This window comes from Peromyscus maniculatus, chromosome 5 (genome assembly GCF_049852395.1).
Source record: "Peromyscus maniculatus bairdii isolate BWxNUB_F1_BW_parent chromosome 5, HU_Pman_BW_mat_3.1, whole genome shotgun sequence".
Classification (NCBI taxonomy): Eukaryota; Metazoa; Chordata; class Mammalia; order Rodentia; family Cricetidae; genus Peromyscus; species Peromyscus maniculatus.
Window position 1 is genome coordinate 22,602,669 of NC_134856.1, and position 10,632 is coordinate 22,613,300.

A 10,632-nucleotide genomic window follows, 5' to 3' on the forward strand; every position below is an offset into this window, starting at 1 on the left:
TCATTTTTTCCCTCTCCTCCCACTCGATCCTTTGTCCACACAGGCCCCCACACAGCTGTCTCAACAAGCACTGAGGATAGACCTGTGCAGGACACAGCATCAGAAAACCAGCTGTACCCTGGGTCCTTCTAATCTGGCCTTTGGGTCAGATCTAGGCAGGGAATCTGGAAGGTTCTGGAGGAGGAGGTGGGACAGAAGCAGGTGCCAGTCTTAGGCTTCTCACTGGTAGGGCAGCCATCACTCCTCCCCCATGAGAGTCTTCCTCTTCTCAACTTGTGGAACCCCTAGCTAATCCTTCTGAGGCAGAGCCTAGTGCTCTCTGGGATTTTAGTGTGTTCTGCTGTCTGTTAAGCAGATGTTGGGGCTGGAGAAATGGCCCTGATTAAAAGCACAGACTGTTCTTCCAGAGGATTTGAGGTCAGCTTCCAGCACCCACATCAGGTGGCTCACCAACCGTAACACCAGCTGTAGAGGGACCCAGTGCCTCTGGCCTTCGCTGTCCATGGTCATCTCCACTCCTACTCATGTGCACACACCCACTCATGAAATGGGAAGAAAATTTTTAAAGGCATTTTCTTTTTTAATTAAAAATTTTCCATATATCCCAACCACAGTTTCCCCTTCTACTCCTGCTATTAATGCCATCCCCATCCCTTCTCCTCCAGATCCATTCCTCCATTTTCCTTCAGAAAAGAGCAGGCCTCCCAGGCATATCCACATGGCATGACAAGTTACAAGAAGACTAGTCACAACCTTCACATCAAGGCTGGGTGAGGCAACCCAGTAGGAAGAAAGGGGTCCCAAGGGCAGGTGAAAGAGTGAGAGACACCCCACTCCCACTGTTAGGAGTCCCACAAAACACCAAGCTAACACCACAACACATATACAGAGGACTAGCACAGAGATGTTGTAGCTGGTGTGTGATCCGTACCTAGGAGACTGAAGCAGGAGGTTCTAGTTCTAGGTCACGGTTAGTGAGACCCTCTCTTTCTCAAGCAAACAAATATATAAATAAAAATAACGACTTGGTGTTGTGGCTCACCTGTAATTCCAACATGAGGGAGGTTGAGTAGGATCACTGTATTAGGGTGTATAACTCAATACAGTGTTCTCTGGAGGAACAGAACTTACAGAAATTACAGAATGAATGAATGAATGAAAATATATATATATATATATATATGATTTAGTTAGGTGGGAAAGATGCATGCCTTTAATCCCAGCACTTGGGAGGGAGAGGTAGGTGATCTCTGAGTTTTAGGCCAGCCTGGGCTATAGAGCAAGTTTCAGGTCAGCCAGGGCTACACAGAAAAACCTTGTCTTGAAAAACAAAATCAGCAGAAAAAAAGCAGTGGTTCTCAACTTTTTTTAATGTTGCAACCCTTTAATGCAGTTCCTCATGTTGTGATCCCAACCATAAAATTATTTTCATTGCTATTTCATAACTGTAATTTTGCTACTATTATGAACCATTGTTGGGTCTCTATTTTTCTCATGGTCCATTGTCCACCAGTCTGCGAGGACAGAGGGAGCAGAGGTGTCATGCAGGGCTTTGTGTGGCCTGTGAGTATGACGGAGTCAGCTTCAGTGAGACAGCTCACTTATTTCAGGGTGAGGGAAATGTGTAGGATGGGGACAGCAGCTGGGACATCACCTGATTTGTGTTTGGCAGCAGGGTCCTGCCATACAGCTGGAGCACAACACCTAGTTATCGTATGGGGGGCAGGGGGAGAGCATTTGCAGGGAACTGTGTGAGAGGTCACACTTAAGTCAGGCGCCCAGGCCTGGAGACACTATCCAAATGATGCAGAGAGGGAGTCCTGCTGCAAAGGGAGGCCTCCATATTACACCGAGCTCAGCTATCCGGACACAGTAAACTGCAACCTTAAATGCAGGGCACTCCAACAAACTGTAATATAAATATCGGATATGCAGGATATCTGATGTGACCCCTGTGAAAAGGTTGTTCAGCCCCCCAAAGGGGTCATGACCCACAGGTTGACAACCACTGTCTCAAAGGCTTGTGGAGGGTGGGGCATCCAAGTCCCTCTGTAGCCCAGCAATTTGCAGTCACCAACCAAAAGTGGGCTTGACAGGGATCTAATGGGTTAGGGAGGAGGAGCTTGTGGGGTGCTGTTTCTGCGTGTGCCTTTTGGATAGGATCCCCAAATCTAGGAAGGCCACCAGGACACAGGCCTACACAGGGGCTGTTCCTTATCTTTCTGATGACAAGGACTGGACCTGGGTGGACAGGAAGGCCAGGGGTTGGTAGATCCATGTTGGCCTTGTAATGTTTCCAACACTGACATTGGCAGTTTAATACTGAAGGAAGCACCATGGATTCTGCTGTGGGCCATGCCACAAAACATGCCTCCATTTTTCTAAGTCTCTTGAAGGAATAGGCCAGATCTGCTAGGAGGCCCAAGTAGGGCTCCCTGTACTTAAACATCAGATCAGGCCTGACATCCCTAGGGGAGACATGGGATAAACAATGTCCACTCCTTCTTCATAGGGTTTCTATGACAAATCAAAGTTCTATTCCACCAAAGTTCATCCTGAGGAATTGTAACAGGCTCTGAGACCTCCGCACACCTGACTCTGCGATGGAAGAGTCAGGGCCTTACCATTCAGGCCGCAAACTCAGAATGTAGCCAGCACCATCTAATCCATTGCAGTCCATAGCTCTGGGAACATTCTAAATGGACTAACCTTGCTTTTTGGCTCCTGTACTTCTGCTTCTGGCTAACTGTTCTTGCTAGCTGAAGTGTGTCCACCCAGGATGTGGTTTTAAAAGGTCACCTGAGAAAGGCTCGGAGCTACAAAGGGATCCTAAACACTCAGTGTAGTCACGGACTGGCTGATAGTGTAGGTTTTTGATTGGCTTAAACCCATATCCAAGCAGTCTTCTCTGCTGGATACCCCACAACACTGTATCTTAGAGAAGCATTAATTTAGACTTGTTTGTGCATTAGACTATTTCCTCTTTCATTTCTGTTCATTGCTCAGGGCTGGGAAGTTTCTGGGAACTTAAGGCAGGGTAGCTTAGATCTTCAGAGAATCACTGTACTTCTGAGCTGCTTCCAAACAACACATATTTAAACATGCATTTGGATAAAACATGGAAACAATATGTTTTGGCAGACCCAAATAGTGCAACCTGCATCCAGCTATCCTTTAGGTAGGTAAAAAGTAACATTTTGGGGCTGGAGAGATGGCTCAGTGGTTAAGTGCACCGACTGCTCTTCCAGAAGTCCTGAGTTCAATTCCCAGCAACCACATGGTGGCTCATAACCACCTGTAATGAGATCTGGTGCCCTCTTCTGGCCTGCAGGGACACATGCAGGCAGAATACTGTATACATAATAAATTAATAAATCTTTAAAGAAAAAAAGTACCATTTTGTGTATTACTTCATTGATGGCCACAGTAGTTTGATGGTGAATGTATCCGTCAATATGAAATATAACATTTAGCAATGCTTTCCTCCAAAAGAACAAAGGATTCCCTTCCTATGGCTGCAGAAGGAAGTGATTCCCAATCAGGTAAGGGCCGTTTTTCCAGAGCCTTTCATCTCCCTTTCCTTTCTGTGACGGTGGGAAAAATATTAAATAAAAGACAAGCAGATCACTCTTCATACTGGTTAGCACGACAGAAGTTAGACAACTGCAGTGTTGATGACTACAGTGAATACAAATGTCCACACTGGGGAAGGTGGGTTGGTTTCACCAGTCCCCCTAGCTGAGCTTCATGCAGGTATTCCTCTAGAAAGAGACAAAGAAAACAAAATATCCCAATAGGCTTGGGGGAAAGGGAAGTTAGAACAAACCTACTCCAACAGATTAACAAAACACAACAAGGGAACAGAAAGAATATGATACAACCATCACCCATAACCAGCTGCCATAAAAGAGAACCTAAAACTACAGAGTTAGCTGAATGTTTGAGGAAGAACTCAGTTTTGAGTTTTGCTTTTGAAAAGAACCAATGATTATCTAGAAAAGACAAATGTAAGAATTAAGGAAATGTACCCAAGATCTTGAGAAGACAGTCTCCAAAGTGAATTCATATTACTGTAAATTGGAGGCGAAAGTGCAAACTACAGAGGAAAAACTGCAGCTGAGGGCCATGTCAGGGTCTGTGGCCCTACTGCAGCCAAGCTCTGTGCTGACGTCTGATGCTCCTGTTACCATAGAAAGCCCTGCAGACACCTGAGACCGAGGACCATGTTGGTGTCTCAGAGCCATACTGCCACTGGGGCAGTGGTGACATCTAGATGCAGCTGTTGTTGAGAACCATGTTGGGTTCATGGTCCTACCTTGCCTGGGGTCTGTGCTGAAGTCCGGGTCATGTATCGCCACCAAAGGTCAGATAGAGGCCCAGGGCTGGGGCTGCAACCTGAGGCCTTGGTGGTGCAACTGATGGCCATATGTCCACCAGAACCATTCCCACCTGAGTGGCTATTCCTTCCACCCATAGCCAGGATGTCATCAGGGCTCAAGCTGCTGCCAATGGCCATGTCTGGATGTCATGGTCCAGCTGCAGCTGGGGTCTGTGTTGATGTCTGTGGCCTGTGTCACCTCAGGAGGCCTTAGGAACCATTGGAGATGAAATTAGAGTGACATGCTGAACTGGCCCCACCCTTCACTGCTCTGGGAATGCTGGCCTTGCCTCTTGCTGGACACTACAGCAAGAGAGCTGGCCCCTCCCCTCACCACAGGGAGGGTGAACTGACCCTGAGGGCAGGCATGTAGGGGAGCTGCCTCCACCACCTCATCTGAAAAGGATGGCCCCAGTGGCCCAGACTGACACAGCCGGGCTTTGGGTTGACCCACCCTAGCATCTACCCCATCTAGGACCTGCTGGAACTTGTGAAGATACTGGTTCTATAGAACAATACTGGCAAGATCTCCAAGCCTCAGGAGGCCACAGGACGTCCCAGAGGAGTTCTGGTGAGGATCCAGTGAGGATGGTGTACCAAAAACCAGAGGCCTTAAACCAGAGCAGTGACTCACTGCAGTGAGCATTTGCTAGTCAAGCTGATGGGACAAAGTGGCATACTCTATGGCACACCGAGGCCTCCAATGCCACCAGGACGAGTGAAGAGGTGATGGAGAGGGAGGAAAGAAGGAGAAGCAAAGAGAATTTTATGTTTTTTTGTGTTCTTGATTACTGTGTTTTGTTTTCTTTTGTGGTGGGATGTGGCAGGGATGAGGGGAGGATATGGGGGGACTGGGAGGTGAGCAGAATTGGGGTGCATGATGTGAAAGTGCCGAAGAGTCAACAAAGAAGTTAAATAAAAAAGATTTGTGCCAAAAAAAAAAAAAAGAAAAACTAATGAAATTATAGCCCCCCCTTGCCGGGCGGTGGTGGCGCACGCCTTTAATCCCAGCACTCGGGAGGCAGAGCCAGGCGGATCTCTGTGAGTTCGAGGCCAGCCTGGGCTACCAAGTGAGTTCCAGGAAAGGCACAAAGCTACACAAGAGAAACCCTGTCTTGAAAAACCAAAAAAAAAAAAAAAAAAAAAAAAAGAAATTATAGCCCCCCCCCAAAAAAAAAAGAAAGAAAGGAAGAAAGGAAGAAAGAAAGAAAGGCCTCAAATTAGAGAAAGAAATTGGTGTGTAGAATTCCCCAAAGATAAACAGGGAAGAAAATCTCCACATCAAAAAGCAGTTAGGATGTCAAAAATATAAGTGAAAAAATAATTGTAAAAGCAGCTTGAAAAAGATGACAACTCACAGGCAAAGACAGAAAGATCAGAATCGTCCCAGAGTTTTCATCTGTCTTCACAAAGGCCAGAAGTACATGAAATGAGTTACTTCAAGTTCTGAAAGCAAACTGCGACCCAAGAATTCTGTATTCTGCAAAGCTCTCTTTCAACATTGATGGAGAAATAAAGGTATTTCAAGATAAACACAAATTAAGGCCATTCACAACAACCAAGCCAGACACTGCAGAAGGTTTATAGTGGAATATCTCACAGGGAGAATGGAAGACAGCTGTCTTCATGTGATGCATGAGCATACATGGGAGAAGAAAAGAAATACCAATAATCCAACAAAACAGAAGAACATCACCTCACAAATTTAGAGGAAATAGCAAGTCTCTTCTTTTTTTAATTTTTTTTTATTATGTATTCAGTGTTCTGCCTGCATGTATTCCTGCAGGCCAGAAGAGGGCACCAGATCTCATTACAGATAGTTGTGAGCCACCATGTGGTTGCTGGGAATTGAACTCAGGACCTCTGGAAGAACAGCCAGTGCTCTTAACCACTGAGCCATCTCTCCAGCCCAAGTCCCTTCTTATAGTAACCTTAAATGTAATTGTACATGGTCATTTCTTTCCTGCCTGTCAGTTTCTAAATAACAGACTTAGAGATTGGATATGAATTATAAATGCTCAGCTGATATCTCAGGCTTGTTACTAGCTAACTCTTACACTTAAATTAACCTGTCTTTCTTAACTATGCCTTGCCACATGGCCGGGTACCTTTTCTCAGTCCAGCATGTCCGTCTTGCTTCTCTGTGTCACCTGTGACTCTCTGACTCTGCCCTTCTTCCCACTCCCACCCCAAGCATTCGCCCTGTCTCAGGCTGTCTCACACAATCTCTTTCTGCCTAGCTATCAGCCAATGAGCTTTTTATTAACAATGAGAGCAACACATTTTCACAGTGTAGAGGATTATTCCACAGCAATAAATGGCCCCAGTTTACCATCTAAAAAGATACAGACTGATGGACTGGATGAAAAAGCAAGAACCCACTGTACATTCTCTCCAAAAAACACACTTACCCCCAAAGAAACCAAATCCGCAATGTCAAAGGATGGAAAACAAACTACCGAGTGTGATGGCAAATCTTGGTTGTCAACTTAACTACATCTGGAATCAACTAAAACCCAAAAATCTGGGCACACACGCAAGGCGTTTCTCTGAATAGATCATTTGAGGTGGGAACATCTGCCCTAAATCTGGATCTTTTGAGGTCAGAAGGACTACCTAAATCTGGGCCACATCTTCTGGTGGCGGCCCATAGAATAGGAAGTGGAAGTTGGAAGTTTTTACTTTTTGCCTGCTTGCCCTCACTCTTGCTGGCAAGCTCATCTAACTTGTTGTTGAGGCTTTCCTTTGCTAGTATTACTTCTTCAGAATTCCAACACAGACTGAAGACTAGCAGCTCTCTAGGACTTCCTGGGGATTCCATCCGTAACTGGGACTGCTGAGACATCCAGTCTGTGGATTGAAGAACTATCAGGTTCTTATGTAACTACTTAGACCATAGCGTGGAAGCCACTCTGATAATTCACACACACACACACACACACACACACACACACACACACACACACACTCATTCATTCTATCAGTCTGTTCCTTTAGAGAATCCTGACTAATATACCAAGCAAATGAAAAATATAAACAAGCAGATGTTGCTATCTTTCTTGTAAGGAAAAGTAAACTTTGTAGCCAAATTAATGAGCTGAACTTAGGAGACATACAGAATATTCCCCCAACAGATAAGAAATATACATTTTTTTCTCAGCAGCACACATAACCTTCTCCCAAAGTAATCAAGCCTCAACAAAGCAGAGAACAAACAACAAAACTAAGATAATTCCTTACATCTTATCAGACCACAATGAAATAAGACTAGAAATCAACAATGAGAGAAATGACCCAAACCACAAAAATACTTGGAGGCTGAAGGATGCATTGTTGAATGAACAGTTGGGGATAATTCAAGACATTTTAAGAGTTCCAGAAACAAACAATAATAAAAACAGAACCTATCTGATGTCTGAGACACAGCCAAGGCAGCCCTAAAAGGAAAGTTTATAGTAAATAATGACCCTGCACCCAAGGTGACTTTTCTACTGGGATTCTCATCTGCTGTGTCCTTTTCCTCCACATGGGGGCAGTGGTGAGGCTCAGCAGCCGGTGGGCAAGATGGGAAGTGGGAGGAGCTGCTAGAGATCCAGCCTAGGGTCTGGGTCTCTCTCCAGTGTCTTTCCCTGCACTGCTTCTTTTGCTGGCAAACTTTCAGAATAAAGGAGGTGACATCAGCGATGCCTAGGTGCAGAGAGCTGAAGGAGTTTGTAAGAAAAAAAATCAAGAAATCAGCAAAGAGGAGTAAAGGAAGAATTAACACAGTTGCACTTTTTTTCAACAAAGTACATGAAAAAGCTCCACTCTGGACCCTAGTGGTGGTACATGCCTTTAATCCCAGGACTCTGGAGGCAGAAGCAGGTGAATCTCTGTGAGTTCAAGGCCAGCCTGGTCTAGAGAGTGAGATCCAGGACAGCCAGGGCTGTACAGAGAAACCCTGTCAAAAAAAAGAAAGAAAGAAAGAAAGAAAGAAAGAAAGAAAGAAAGAAAGAAAGAAAGAAAAAAAAGAAAGAAAGAAAAGAAAAATTGAAAAAAAAATAGTCCCACTCTCTAGTTCCTTGTGGAGTCCTGACACACCCAGATGATTTGTTCTCATGTTTCACACAGAACACACACAAAGTAGTCTAGAAGAGAGATATATCTAAGGTTTGTGATCGTCCAGGGCAATTAGGGTTGTTTAGGATTAGCATAACAGATGCAGGTCAACAGCAGGGACTCAGATGGCAGAGCTGAGGTGCTTCCTGTACCCAGACATCCCTGGGAGCAGTGGGGTGGGAAGTGCCTGTTTAACTGTGCCAAGTGGTGCCCACCTCCAAGCTCAGAGGCCTCAGATCCTCTCCTGGTTAGGGGAAGCTCTCTGCCTTCCTCTGAGCCTCCTTATTTTCTAGAGTATTGTCAGGACCCAACAGTACGAAGTCAGAAAGTGCTTCCTCCAGGCTTGGCCATAGGGACTGGTGTGTCTAGAGCTGAGACTCTAATGAGTGTGGATGTTCTTTGCACCTTCAAGAAGCTCTCTATCCTTGGCCCAGTTTTTCTGAGCCTTGACCAAAGCACTTCTATTGTAAAGCGCCGCGCCTGCACCACAATTGGGCCTGAAACCTGGGGAGGGAAGTCGGGATGAACACAGCACACACCAGTCAAGTCGCAAGCATCAGGACCCTTTTATTCTTTCTTCCCCATCTTATATACCCTTTCAGGAGGAACAAACAAAATTGTTTACCAAGCACCCAGGGTCAAGGAATGGTCAGCATGCCCCAGGAAGCCACAGCTGCCAAACCACGAGATGTACCAAACAGCAAAACATCCACAGAACAGCCTGACCTCAGCGCACTCAGAACAGGGGAGGTGGGGGCAATCTTAGAGGGTCAGAGCCATTCTGATCCCAACATCTCCTCCCTTTTATTTATTTAAGCAGCACCTGTCTTAGGTCAACCCGGTAGCATGAACTTACCCGTCATAGGAAAGTGCCCTCCATACTTCCTGTCTTAGGCGCCCATGCTATCCTAGGAAGTTCCCCGTCTCTGGTTACTGTTTATCAAGCTTCTGAGTGGATTCAGTGTGTGCTGAGACAGCTAGCAGGGCCTGTCGGGTGACCCTGCATGAGTGGTGAATTGCGTTTTAAGTTGGCAGAGGGCCCAGAAGCATGCCCAAATTCTAAGACATCCTAGGATTGCCATAGCAAGCGATCTTGACCATTTTTGAAACCAGCCTCCAACCTGGGCCACCCAACCCCACCATCCAATATCCGAAATTGGAACAACTCTGGCATCATCAATGGCCTGTATGGCATGAAAAAGCTGCACAGCAAAATCCACAAATGTCATACCCAAGGACCCTGTACATACCCACTCAGCCTCCAAACTTCATGAGAGGCATCAACAACCCTCCCCAGGGTCACACACATAGATATGTACATCTGAGAGCAGGTTGAATGTTGTTGAGTCCATAACAAATCTAATTGTTCTTGTACCAACACCATCTGTTGATTAAGTGTTGGCAGTCCAGAATGTACATGTCCATTTATCTGATTTTGAATGTCCAAAGCATTAGAGACTCTTTTCACCACATCAGCTTGCCGGGTCTGTTGAGAAAGGGCAATTCCTGCAGTAGCGGCAGCAACAGCAGAAACAGCAACAGTAACAATGGACACAGTGATTCCAAAACCTCTTTTTGTTCTATGCAATTGGACAGGAAACTGGGAAGATGCTTCCATCGGCATCAGCAGGAATTCTTCATAACTGACACATTGTCTTCATCAAGCCAGCAACTGCTAAGGCTGCAATTCTGATCAGAACCATTTTAATAAAGCACCCCTCCCGCCCCAGTATCATTCCACACCCCAAAAAGGAAAGGAGCTAACAAACAGGGAAAGGAAGAAATGCTAAAATTTTTCCCAGAAGAATAATTAACGTTAACAGACTCCTCAAAAGTCAGGATGATATGGAGTAGAATCATTAAAGTTTTATCCATAGGTATACGAGCCAACGTATGGCCCGTAGTCCAATTACTAGTATAAATAGAAGGAAAATGGGGCTATGTATCCCCACAGGCATCAGAACTGGGGGATTTTTTTTTTTACCAGACTCTAATACACCGTCTCTGGCTTCACTTGATACATCAGAAGCAGCATTTCTCATCTGTCTCTATGGCCGGGAATGCATGGGCACCTGAACTTTGGAAGGCTACTCCTGGACACTCTTTTACATTTGGCTATTTCCAATCCTCCTCCTCATAGGCCAGAGGTAGAGGTG

At 45.5% G+C, this 10,632-nt stretch overlaps 1 protein-coding gene across 11 annotated transcripts in view; it reads right to left on the reverse strand.

The window, feature by feature from the left end:
* Nucleotides 1-9,018: 9,018 nt before the first annotated feature.
* Nucleotides 9,019-10,632, reverse strand: part of LOC121826411 (transmembrane protein 184C-like) — a 56,491-nt gene continuing 54,877 nt past the window's right edge. For 6 of the 11 annotated variants that reach the window (XM_076571898.1, XM_076571897.1, XM_076571900.1 and 3 more), the window contains one exon: nucleotides 9,019-10,165. The gene's annotated coding sequence lies outside the window, so the exon portion shown is untranslated. The remainder of the gene's footprint in view (nucleotides 10,166-10,632) is intronic. The other 5 variants (XM_076571894.1, XM_076571895.1, XM_076571893.1 and 2 more) reach the window with 3 other exon arrangements.